Source organism: Carassius gibelio, chromosome B13 (genome assembly GCF_023724105.1).
Source record: "Carassius gibelio isolate Cgi1373 ecotype wild population from Czech Republic chromosome B13, carGib1.2-hapl.c, whole genome shotgun sequence".
Taxonomy (NCBI): domain Eukaryota; kingdom Metazoa; phylum Chordata; class Actinopteri; order Cypriniformes; family Cyprinidae; genus Carassius; species Carassius gibelio.
The window spans coordinates 190,308-203,894 of NC_068408.1; the positions used below are offsets into that span (position 1 = coordinate 190,308).

Consider the following 13,587-nt stretch of genomic DNA (forward strand, 5'->3'; position numbering starts at 1 on the left):
AGCGCTGATGGCCATATTAAATAACCATTAGCGCCGGCGCTCAGATCATCGCGCACCCACCGTGCCTCCTCTTTGCTTCCTGCTCTGTGATTTTCCAAATGAAGCCAAGCTGTGCTTGGCTTTCATAAAACATTCACACTCTGCTCCATTTTTCCTCAAACAGAATGCATTACAACGGTAATTTTGTGACTGTTAAGATAACTAGCGTTAACAAGCACTTAATTAAAATGTACAATAAATAGCCGTCTGTGGCCTTATCTGAGCAGGAGAGCGCTCAGACCTGCTGCTGCCGCCGCTGTAAAGCTTGTTTACAGATTAATTGGTTTTCTGTCTGGCAGAAGCTGCTTCCTTTCCCGCCAGTCCCTAAATAGCCAGATTCAGGACCTTATCAATCAAACCTTCCTCTTTCATTTCTTTTCTTTCACCTTTTCCCTATATCACCTTTTCCCTCTTTTTTTTCTACATTATTCCTTCTTTATCTGACAAGTATTAAGATCCCTCATTTTGTGTTGACAGACGTTTAGGTGACTCGAATCGAAGGGGCTACAGAAATGTGTAAATGTTTGTCATTTGCACTGTAGTTGTGTTAATGTGTGCTCTGTAGTGTTTATGTCTTATAAGTGAAAGTTTGTGTGGTGGCAAAGGATAGTCTAATACTTCTGCATATATGCTTTTTCATACGAATGTGTGCAAGCATTCATCCAGTCTTGTTGATTATAGCACAAAGGTTGTGTTTGTATTTAAGTATGTCTGTCAGCTTTTAAAAACATACACACAGCCATAGAAATAGCACTGTATTCGACCCCAGCATATGGTTTTCAGCCGTGTTAGCTGTAGTATAGGACTGGTGAGAGAACAGGAGAGATTTTTCAGAGATTAAAGTTAACAGCAGTTATTCTCCAGGGATCCCATTACTCTACAGCCATGTGACTCAAACACTTCCACACCGGCTTTAATGACTTCAGCTCACTTACAGCAGACTGGGAACTGCTTGTTTTTAAATGGTGGAAAAGAAAATACGTAAAAGCAAACTTCTCTCCATGGACACGCCTCCTGGTGGTTTATGTCACCTGTGTCCTGACTTTAACCTAGGAACGATAAATCTGCCAAAAATGTGTGTGTACGTCTGCATGTTTGAAAGCGACCCCTGTACAATGTTGCCGAAGTGCATTTCTCTGAAGGGAATCTTGCATGTATTTCCAGGTTGGCCAATAAACAAGAGAGTCTGAGAGATCATTCAAATGCAGTGCATCTTTTTGCATGTGTTGTATTGATTTACTATTTTCTTTCTCTCTAAATACTATTTTTATAGAATTGTATAATGTAATAATACTTCTTTTCTAGAGATACACTGATATTAACATTTTGGCCAATACTGATGGAATCCAGTTATTATTTTATATGTTGTCTAAAGTTATTTGAGCTTAGTGTAAATAAACACGATGATAAATCAAAGATAAAAAAAAATAACACATTTTATTTTAAATGTAAAAATTGGCTACATTTCTAGATTTGATAAATATTTAATTTAGTTATTAAATGTTTTTAAATATACATTTTAAGTGAGCATTAGATTACAGGAAAATAATTTCAAAGTAAAACATTAGCACATATATTAAAATATCCAATTTCTAATAAAATGGTTAAGAAAATCACAAATTCACACCCAAAGTCAATATGGTACCAATATGTCCTGCATCTCTAATTTTTCATAATCTCTAGTACTCCAATAACTATAGATGAAGCTGTTAATATGCTGTATATGAGACAGGAAATCATAGGTTAATACAAACTGCCTTTCTATTACTTTGGCATTGTGTTTGATGCTAGATACATTTTGTACCGCCTCCTAATTTATTTTTAGTAATTAAATCTACATTGTCTTTTTAAAGAAGTATAAGTTTTGTTTAACTAGGATTTGTCAATTTGCTCTAAAATGACAATAAAGTCATTTTGAATACTTCATTTCAAATTTTTGTTTTGAACTTTCTATGGATCAAAAAATCCTAAAAAATGTCAGAAACAATAATAATAATTAGGAAATTATTTTTCTTTCTTTCTTTCCTTCTTTCTTTCTTTCTTAGCATTGTATTAGAATATTAGAATGATTTTAAAGGATCACGTGACTGCAGTAATGGCTGCCAAAATTCAGTTTGTGTGTATGTATGTATATATATATATATATATATATATATATATATATATATATATATATATAGTTCTTACTAACACAGACAGAACACCCATCACCTCACCCAAAAATAAGTTTCAGAGGTTCAGAATGAGACCCTGACAGGCCTAGTGGTCTTTCCAGTGCGGATGCCTCTGATCTAAGGCAGAGAGGAGGGGGATGTTGTGCTGTCACTGCTGTGCTTATCACATCCAATTTAGCTAGAGTGATTTATAATGTGCTCAGATGATAAATGTTATTGTAAGAGAACATTCCAGAAGAGGTATGCCTGCTGTCTGTCAGAGAAAGAGGAGGGAGAACAGAAAAGCTGATGTGACGACTGTGCCACTGCTAGTGGGAGTTGGTGTCCTGCGAAGTGCCTGTAGTAAATCACCTTGTCAAAGACCCCTCTTCCCTCTATTGAAGCACAAACTCAGTCTTGCCACTGAAGAAGACACTTACGCAGACTTCAGTCCTCTTACAGAAGGTGTAAAATAATAAAACAGCCTTCAAACACTTAGTACTTTCTAATTTTTCATAAAATCTTTCTTTTCAATGTAAATAAGCCTCAGAAACGGCAACATTAAACAAATGCACCATCCCCCAATATTTCTATATATATATATTGTGATTGTGTATTTTGGAAGGTAACCCCGCTCCCGTATCCCCCGAGCACTGCACTGACAATAATTCAGCACAGAGTATATTTTCCATAAATAATTTGCTCTTTATTGATTTCCAATGTGCAATGAAAAATATGTGGGCTCTCGGAAGAGAGGTGGAGGATGTATCAGTTGCTCTGTGTGTGGTGAAAGTTGTGACAGGAGAGGTCGGCGCCCTGGGAGCTCTTGTCCCCCATCTTTATTTACGATCACTCAGAGAGCAACTCATCAAACCTGGCTGTGCCATCAACCAGGACACCCAGAGATAAAGGAGCACACACACACACACACACACACACTTCTTACAAGTAGTTTGCCACACTGTTTGATTTACACGTTTGTTAACAGTGATCTGGCACAGGTAATATGAAAGAGATGTGCTGAATAATTGCACTCTATAAATCAAGGCCTGAACGCCATTCACTTGATGTCTGTATTTACAGGTCTGACATCCCACAAGCTTCAGGCCACTACTGAAGGTGAGAGGTCGCATTCAACGATCCACTGTCTATTTGTCACTGTTCCATATGCTATGCCCTGACACATGATTGAAAGCCGCTGAGGTGAGTGAGTTAAGGTGAAGGTGTGTGTCCATGTGTGTGCTGGTGCAAATGTGGCAGGGTTTTTATGGAATCTGGTGTTGACGACTGTTAAGAGCATATGTTAGAGTTGAATGTCACACTGTCGCCAGCTAAGAGCTGTTAATTCTGGCTCTGCTCTGCCTTTGTAACAAGACCCCACCTCTGCATGGTTACTTTCTTAGTCTTGTTGCTTTTTTGTTTATGTATTAGAAAGCACATCTATTTTCAGAGGGAGTTCCCTTATCGCTAGGAAGATCAGAAATGTTTGTAGCTCAATTTAAAGTGCAATCTCTAAACGCAGATAAATTACCTTCACGTGATTCGTAGAGATATTAATTAATCAAATACTGCCATTTACAGGAATAGCTCATCTCAAAGGACTTGTTATTTAAGCGTCATTTAGGCCCCGTCCACACGGAGACGGAGCTTACCCCAATCCGATCTTTTTTTCCTCGTCTCAAGAAATATCCGCGTCCACACGAAACCGCATAATGATGTAGAATACATGCCAGACCAGTATGTGGCGCTGTAATTCTGCCACAGAGATACACTAAAAACAGAGAAGAAGACTTGGACTATGCTCATAAACCTTGAACAATTCATATTTTAATCAGTGTTAATGTTAGTTAATAAAAAGACAATCGTTCAGTGTTTGTTCATGTTTTTGTTACTGTTACGGGACGTAGAGGTGTCTGACTAGGGGGGAGACGTGGGCTGATGACGTCATCGTTTCAGAAAATATACAGATTAGCCGTCCAGACGAAAACTAATGAAAACGCCGGATCCGTGTAGACGAAATGTCTATCCGATATAAAATTTGTGCGTATTCACAGAAATGCGTCTCCGTGTGGACGGGGCCTAAGTCACAAATGAAGTAATTTGATTTAGTTTTGTGGAGTGACCGTAGCTGTCAGTAATAAACAAACAATTACCAAAATGTAATAAAGTTTTTTGAAGCCATTCAAAAGCTCTGTTTCCAGTGAAGCTCTCATTTTTCACTCTTTATCACCAGAGGGGAAGATTATCAGTAAATATTGACTGAAAGCGATGGTTCACCCAAAAATGAAAACAATCAACTCATCCTCATGTTGTTCTAAACCAGTGTGACTGTTTTTCTTCTGTGGAACAAGAGAGTTTTGTTACGACATAAGACTGAGTAAATTATGAAAGCCTTTTTCATTTTTAAGTAAACTGCCCTTTAATTTAAGGTCTTTTAACTACACAAAGCTATCTTATACAGCATTTAGGTTTGTATCAAGTATTGAGTATGAGTAGATTAAAATATATATTTTTTTTTATTCCTGGGTAAACTCAGAGCCATATAGAGTGAGAGTTGCGACAACTCCATTGACTCCAATGGAACGCTTTTTTTACAGCAATGGCGGCTCGTGGAGCCTCTCAATAGTTCCCGGAAGTAGCAGCAAACCTATGCCGCGCCATAGAGATGCAGCAGAACAAACCGTTTGCGACGCACTTTTAACAGGTAAGACGTTTAAATAATAAGATTGAATATTATCAGTACATCTTAATAACAATAAATTGCAAATTAAAACCTTCTAGCAGATAATCACTCATTAAATGAGTAGATTTAAGGTTTGTTATCAGATAACTAACAGATTAGGCTAGGACTGGAGCTGAATAAAGTTAGTAACGAACACCCTAATAATTGTAAAATCTGTTCTCATAATTCAGTTTCATCCATCGTGTTTGCAATTAGAAAAAAAGGAGTATAAACATTTTTTTGCAGGGTGGGGAAAGTTAGCTAACGTTACATAGCCTATTACGTTAGTTCAATATAACGTGTGACAGCGGTGAGTGGAAGTGGTAAAAATGAGGTTATAAAGTTTGTTCCTTATTACACGTATTAAATCACTTAATAATAAAATGCACCCTATTGATATACATTTAGAGTGAATTGAGTTTGCAAAAACATGGGTGGAGTGTTTTTAGTCATTGTGATTCATTTACTATTACCTGTCTATATTATATAATAATACTGTATTATATACTTAAACTTGTTAGTGTATAAAAGTAACATACTGTAACATTCTGTGGGTTCTGGTGGGTGGAGGATTAGTGGTGCCACTGCACTGTTCTGTGATGGAGCATCAGTGAGGATGCAGGTCAGGAGAGCTGAGGGGACCTTTTTTTTTTTGATAGCTGAATTTTCATTATTTTTCTTAGTGCTGCCTTTGCATTGCTTGATCTTTATTTTTTTTTTCTTGTCTCTTAAATTTTTTTAATAGACCCAGGTAACTGGCTGATGGTTCACAGGAATGCTGACTGGCTGCTGACTGACTTGCTGCTGGTTGACTGGGCAGTGTCACCTGTCCCTGTCTCTCCTCTCTAGCCATGTCCTTTTTCTTCACTCTCACTTTACCTTCTCTGAGTGTCCTCGTTCTTTTTTCCTCAACCTTTGAAACTGATAGAGGTAGAATACATGGTTTTGCTAATGTTAAATATTGAAAATATCACATCACTTTACTTCAACTAGTACGAGTTTGTACTTATTATATATGAATCACCTGAAATAACATAGCTGTAATCAGTAGCCATTTCTTGTATGTTCACAGGTCTAGGGGTGCATCGTGGAGCAGGGCCCTCCTCTTTTTGACCACAGGACGATGTACAAAGATTGTGGGAATAGCATCTGGTCTCAGCCTACTCTTGAATTTTTTGGTCATGACAAATTGCTTTGCCGCAATTTGTCTGCATACTGACTTCAGTTTAGTTTCCACACACACCTTTTTTTTTGTCTACCCACATACAGTACATATCACATGGTGGTTAAATGCACAGTTATAGGTAACACTGATGACTCCCTGCAATGTCTCACCATGAGTCTCAGCTCCCTGGGTTTTGCAAGGCTTTGCTTGTTCCTTATTTCTAGTAAAACATTGTCAATGTAAAAAAGTGCAAATAAATGTTAAGTATAATTACCTAACAATTTTTTGTTGTTGTAATTTTTATTTGTATTTAGATTGCTCCTGCTGACTTGAGCCAACCATTATTTTCTCCTCTCTATGTCAGCGGGGAAGCCATACATTCGCACACCTTTCTCTGACTGAGTGGAGCATCCCCATGCAGCACAGTAAACCATGGTGGAGACTATGCAAGGACAACATTAAAGAAAGGACACATACAAAATGCTTGTCATGCTATTAAATTTATTAGAAATGTATTCATGAATTGCTGTAAATAGTTAATTGTATAATTACAACTTAAAATAACTGTTTTCTGTTTTAAAATGGAATATACTCCTGTGATGCCAACCTGAATTTTCAGCATCATTACTTTTGAATGGCAGTGTACATGTTTATATACGAGTATGCTTAAGTTGTTTTAAACCTGAATATATTGTATACATGAATAAGTATTGTAATAATTATACTAGATATAATAGGTATATTATTTATAATACATAATTATATTACTATATGTAATTGTAAGAATTATAAACAGTAAGCTTCATTTTACATTTATTTAACATGCTAATTACTGCTGGTAACAGTTAATTGACCCATAGTGCGGTCCCAGCTGAAAATCACCTGTCACCAGCCTGTCTCTGTACTACCTGAAAGTCATCAATATGACATGAGTTAACATTAGATCAGTGAAAAAATGGACAATATGTAACGTAAAAAGGCAACAGTAACCCGTGTTTATAAAACTTAACGTTAGCCTGAAATACGTTTTTAAAATAACGGTAATTGAACACTAATCCTCAAATATTACCCGATTTGATATTTTAAAAGCAACATCGCTGTAACTACATACTCATGCTTCATACATATGTCAGTGTGTTGTATAAACATATAAAATAAATGCATTTATTGACTCCTTATTACCAGAAATCGCAGTTCTGTCACTCTACTCTTATCAGTTTGAATGGCCGCCAACGCACTTCCTGGAACTATTTGAAGTCTACACGAATCACGTGACAACTAAACATTTCGAACTTCCGTTGTCGCAACTCTCTCTCTATATGGCTCTGGGTAAACTGTACCTTTAAAAAGCACATATTCAATGACACTGTACAAAGTTGTGTCTCCATTTGCCCCTCCATTTGAGTCCTCTACATTCCCTCAATCCCCTCTGGGACCTGAGCACTTTTAGGCTGGCATGATATCCATGGTGCAGCCCATGGTCAGTTTTAGCCCAGGGCTTCTCAAAACCTTACAATGCCCCTTGGGTAATATACAGCTACATGTAAAAGCCTAGTCAATTTGCCAGCTAATTCTGGCTAAATGGTTGCCATTACCTGCCTTGTGCTGGGTGTCTCAGTGTTGGAAGACTGTGTTTCTCTGTCTTTTTGCTCTTCTGGTGTGTTGTGAAAGCCCTTGCAAATGTCACCTAAAACATCCATTAGTGTGCGTATATTAGCATGCTTGCGAGTACAAATCTGGGTTGGTGGGTAGGTGGGTGTGTAAGGAAATATCCCTGATGGTTTCTGGAAAGTGAATCCCCAGTAATGAATGAATGTGCTGTTTAAAGAGCTAATGCTAACGATAAATTGTTAATAATTCACGATGAAAGAGTAAAACCCAAATGGACCAGATTCACCTGCAGATCTAATTCATTTAGTACCAGTCAAATGCCTATTATAAACTCATTAGGTAATTATTAATCGGATAATAATATCTCTGGAGTGTCTCTCAATGGAGCAATTTTACATTAATTGCTATGCTCCGCTGTGTGTTTGCGTGTGTGTGTTTAACAGCAGATGGCCTGAAGTCTCAGAACAGTTGGACTGGTCAGTGTAGAGTGGCTGTAGAGAGAGAAGGAAGACAGGTGTTATGACTGCAGACTTCCAGCCTTTAGCTTTTTCATTTTTAAACTTCTCATCTCACCCTTTTTTTCTTTTTTCCTTTCCTTATCATATCTGTCACCTTCAGTGCACTGAGCAGAAGAGCAGCTGCAAGGCTGTCCTCGCAAATGAGAGAGAGAGAGAGAGAGAAGAGGAGTAAAAGCATTGACCGAGCATTATTTATATATAGTAGTATTGGCACAGACTGCTGCTGTTTCCCATTGTGTCTTCATAATGAGTAAAGAAATTGGAAATGAAACTGTCAGGGAAGGTGTGTGTGAGTATGTGTGTGTGAGGGGGAGCGATTGGGCTTGTTACAGACTGATCCACACAGTAAACTGAACAAGGAAAAAGGCTAAAGGGGTCAGTCTCCTGTGTGGACGCCGCACACACTCACACTCTAGAGGGGACTTTGCCTCTTAAGGTGTTAACCGAGTCATTTTGGGCACCACAAGGGTATATAGGTCAAAAATCATTTCTGAAACAGATGAGGCTCAGTTTAGCCCTTTCAGTACTATCCTAAACGTCTGATCCTTAAAGGCACAATATGTAATTTTTCACCTCGAGAGGGCGCGTGTTCAGAATAAACAAAGAAAAAGTAATTTAGTAGCGTAGAGTAGCGTAGGAGTGTGGAATCATGGGAGTTGTTGTCTTCATCCCCACAGCTGATGCAATCTGACAGGACTTGGGCAGAAATCATGTTCATGGATGAGCTAATGATTTATTAATGTAGTAGAATGAAGCTGTGTTAGGCTGAATGCCGTCAAAGCGTAACAAGGCCGCTGAATGAGCGTGTCACGTGGCTTGAAAGCAGTGGAGCTTTTATTATGCAACAGTCAATCGCTTCTGCTCCTTCCGGTCGTGTGTATGTGGGGGGAAAAAAAAGCAGTGCTGTTTCATCATACTAGATACATTTGAAAGTTCTGTTATAATGCTACTCTATGTGGTCGTCACCGATCTATTAAAACGCAAAACATATTAATAATCCTCTTAAGCACAAATGCTATTTTGGGGATTTCCGTTTTTCATTTTCCTACCTAATTTTGAATGCCTGCCTATACTAATGCTACAGTGTAAGCTCAGAAAGTTTGGTATAATTTCAAAGGAAACCCTTTGAAATTACATAAAACACTGTTGAAATTGATAAAAATTACAATATATGCTGTCTGTGTTATAATAAATAGGGAAAAAAACAAGGCGCTTTTTTATTTTATTTGTGTAACCTGAAGTTTGAAATAGAATAGCTCAGGCAAGGAAAGGCCTAGCAACTTCAGACCAATGTCATTTTTTTCTAACATTTGTCAGCTAGTAGAGGAAATAAAGAAATTTCTTTCTATCCTAATCTATGCTAAAGTTATTCTATTCCAACTGAAGGAAGGAATAATACCATTTTTGTATACAATTTTAGTCTAAATAAGTATGAAGTCATCTTTTGCACACTTGCAGTATGGAATAATGTGATCTCTGTATATTATTTTACAGAAAACACTCAGAAGTTACATAAAAAGCTTCTGTTTGTGACAAATAGTATTATTTATCTTGTTTCACATATGATGAACCATCTCAATACAATGTGCTTTTTTGTGTGTGTGTTTTCTGAACAGTCTTTGAAAGAGAATAAGTCAAATTACACAATAGCAACATGCATAAAATTATAAAAAATATCTGGTCTATCAAAATCTAAAATAGAATCCACAATCTCCAGCTTCATATCATTTCATTTATGTCTATTCTGCATCGTGTAAAGATTGGGAGACCTCGCCTGTCTCATTCATATTTAATATTTTGATGTTTTATCAGCGTGTCTGTTTGTTTTGATTCTGATTCAGCGCTAACACGCTCCCCGAAGCTTGTATGCGAACTTCGGAGCATCAACAAACTAATTTATGTTTATTCCCCCAGTACTGTACTGTTTACTGTACCTTCACTGAGATGCGGTCAAATACTGTACGATATTGAAAATAAACAGATTAGCTTATTGCTAGCGGAGCTTCCAGGCCTCAGATTAAAGAATCATATGTATAAAAGGCAAGTAGTACGCGTATATGCTTTCCTGACCTCTCCACGGCGAAGGTGGCCACCCATAACTTGTTTTATGAATATTATGCATTATAAATCCGGAGATTCGGCCGCTTGTAGTTTCGCCTCGCGTGGTCTTTGTTTAGAAGCAGCCAAAAACTCAATTTCCCAGAGACCAGCGCTTCTCTGGCGTCACACCGGCGGAAAGGACTGGGCAGTCGCTGTCCAGTTCCTGTCCCTCCCGCTGGTGCTGAATTCACACCTTCGATTGGAGGGAACGACTTGTGAATGGCAGCTATTAGGACTAATAGCGCTTCACAAAAGAGATCAGATGTCTATAGCAGAAGAAAGGCTTTTAGACGCATCAATATGAGTTAGAGATCTTGTCAATCATACAGCTCTTGGATCTCTTTTGCGCACTTGTACAAAACGCTTTATATCTCAGCAATGGAAGCACGCAGAAACGAAAAAATGGTCTTGTTTGAAAGAAGAGATTCTAATCTAAAAGATTATATCGAGTATATAGGTATGTGTGGCTGTTTAGCGGTGCTAAGATGGATAAACAATAATTTGCAATGAGGTGAGAAATGTTACATCGTGATTCTGTTGAAGATCATTCGATCTGTGATTGTCACACAATAAAATGATCTACATCATCAGATTCCTGAGAATGAGAGCTTTCTTGTGATATATGACTTGACTGTTTTGTGAAAAATATTTTAAATACACATTCTTCTGAAAAATTATTCGCAATCGTTAGACGGAAATTTATGGGGGGGGGGGGAATATATTTCTTAGCTTAATTTGACTACTTTATGTATCATAAAACCCCAATTAATGGTATTCTTTGTGCGTTGCAAATGCAATACAAACAATTTGAATACTATTTTAGGACCCGGTACCGGGTCTGCAGAGTTTAAGAGAGCGTCTTTGGGGTTTCCATATGTTTTCTACAAAACAAAACAAAAAAATTTAGTGGGTTATGACATCATTGGCAGGTGACACAATGACACTACGTATGGACATGGTCTGTATCACTAGTTAAAATTGCTTATTTTTCTAGATTTAAACATTCTTCGAAACATTTGGGATAATCTGAGTACACAAGAGAGCAAAAAATATAACACTGTTCTAGTGGTTTTTGGATATTTTAATCAAAAAATCTTAAATATTGTGCCTTCAAAGGGGTTATATGATGTTGCTAAAAATAACATTATTTTGTGTATTTGGTGTATATGGTTTAAGTAAAAAACAAAAAACAAAAAAAAAAACATTATTTTCCACATACTGTACATTATTGTTTCTCCTCTATGCTCCACCTATCTGAAACGCATCACATTTTACAAAGATCATCGTTCTGAGAAGCAAGGTGTTTTGTGATTGGCCAGCTATCCAGTACACTGTGATTTGCCGAAAACCTCAAGTGTGTGACAGAAATGTTACACCCCTCACCATTTGTTGAAGCATTTGTTGCATCACGTGGTGTAAACATAAAACCATGATTGCATTTGTAAGGACAAACAACAAGCCTTGCATTTGAATCAGCAGTGGCAAATTCTTTAAATATAAAATAAAAACTTAATTACAGTCTATGAGTCAGAACATCCAGTAGTTTAGGAAACAGTCCTCCCTAAAATTTGTTGCACACATCTGAATATTTGGGTCAAACCAAACTGTTCTGGAACAGTTTTGTAAATACAATTTAACCACTGATTTCTAGTCGTGTCCTCTTTTGGAAGGCTAAAATAAGTAGTTTCGATTTAACAATGAAAGACAGCATCTCCACAACATGGCGGTGCGGCAACAACAATACTACAGCAAAAATAAAGGTTATGCCTTCTTTCTTTGGGTTAACATTTGGGCGCCGTTATGCAAATCTTCCCACATCGTGACATAGACACGTGGGGATGTGTTATAATGAGCCATCTTAGGGATCTTGGTTGAATCTTAACTTTTATAAAGAACATCTCTTTGGATTTGAGACTTTGCAACTTTACAGATTTTCTTTATGCACCAAGAGCTTGTAACAGTCCAAAGAGAAAGGACAAATTTGAATTGCATCATATGACCCCATTAATTCCTTTAAAACATATTCATGTAATGTCATTGATGTATTTTGAATGGGGTACCTTGGCATTTTTTCCTTTGTATATTCCATGAAACACCATATAATTACTGTTGAATGTGAATATGGAACTTATTGCAGAGGAAAAGGATCCAGTTCATTAAACAAATTGAACTTTCAGCCCCAATATTTGGACATATTTCTGTGAGGGGTAAGTTGTCACAATTGTACATGCCATTAAACAGCCTATTGCAGACATTTCTGCAAAATTTTAAGAATATACAATTACTAAACAACAAAAAGGTAACACATTGAAATAAAATTGCTTCGGTATTATTAAATACAATATTTAATAAGTGCCCTGAAATGCACATGCACTTAATTCATGAACTTGACTTGAATAAGAAATGATTATATAAAATATAAATAGATTCTTACCCATACAGCAACAACAAAAAATAAAATAATGAATATAAATTGATCTGATACCATATCTAATGTATACTGTGGTAGAGCTACAGTTTTTGAAGTTATGAATTGTGAAAACCTGCACAAAATGCAGGTTACTTTTCAAAATCCCACTTAGGTGGAATCCTGTGTGCTGTTCTTTGTGTGTGCCTGTGCTATAGATTTGCATCACACCCACATCTTTATTATTGTGCAAAACCAACCACTGCCTGAGGCCATGTATACAAACACACACCATGCAGATGGCACTTTGGACTAACAACAGCATTTAAGGTGCCATGCAAAATTGGCCACCTATGTGTTTCCCTTCCTGCCTTTGTGCAATTTTTTTTTTTTAAGCACTGTTACCATTGCCTTCAGACATCAGGCAGGGGTTCAAAGTACTCAGACCCAGAACACTGCCCTCCATTTCCAGCTAAAACATCTCAGATTCGACCTGTCTGGCTCCCAGCTCACCCTCCAACAGAGTACCTGCAGTACCTCCACTGTGGTTGTGCCTCCACTGTTGCCATTCCTTGGCTTAGTTTGAACACAATGGCTGTGTAATTACAGATTTCTGTTAAACCCAAATCTAATCATATACACGAGTGGAGGATCACGCAGGAACAACAGGGAGCTGAGAGAGGGAGAGGAGATGGGGAGGGCAGGTGAGGGGAGTCTCAGTTCTCACAGAGGATTCAGATGTCAGGCATTGGCTCTGTGTGGAGAGATCAGAAGCTAATGCTAATGACACAGTCAGAGAAGGGCGGACACCTCAACCTCACACCCACATACACTCACACATAGCATCATATAAACACTTCTAGGCCAAACCC

The 13,587-nt window shown here is 37.5% G+C and overlaps 1 long non-coding RNA gene across 1 annotated transcript; it reads left to right on the forward strand.

Moving 5' to 3' along the window:
• The first annotated feature begins 4,721 nt into the window (after positions 1-4,721).
• LOC127970595 (uncharacterized) lies at positions 4,722-6,685 on the forward strand. Its single transcript, XR_008156632.1, has 4 exons — positions 4,722-4,896; positions 5,660-5,844; positions 5,987-6,338; positions 6,444-6,685. It is a non-coding gene; the product is annotated as an uncharacterized LOC127970595 (long non-coding RNA).
• The last annotated feature ends 6,902 nt before the right edge of the window (positions 6,686-13,587 follow it).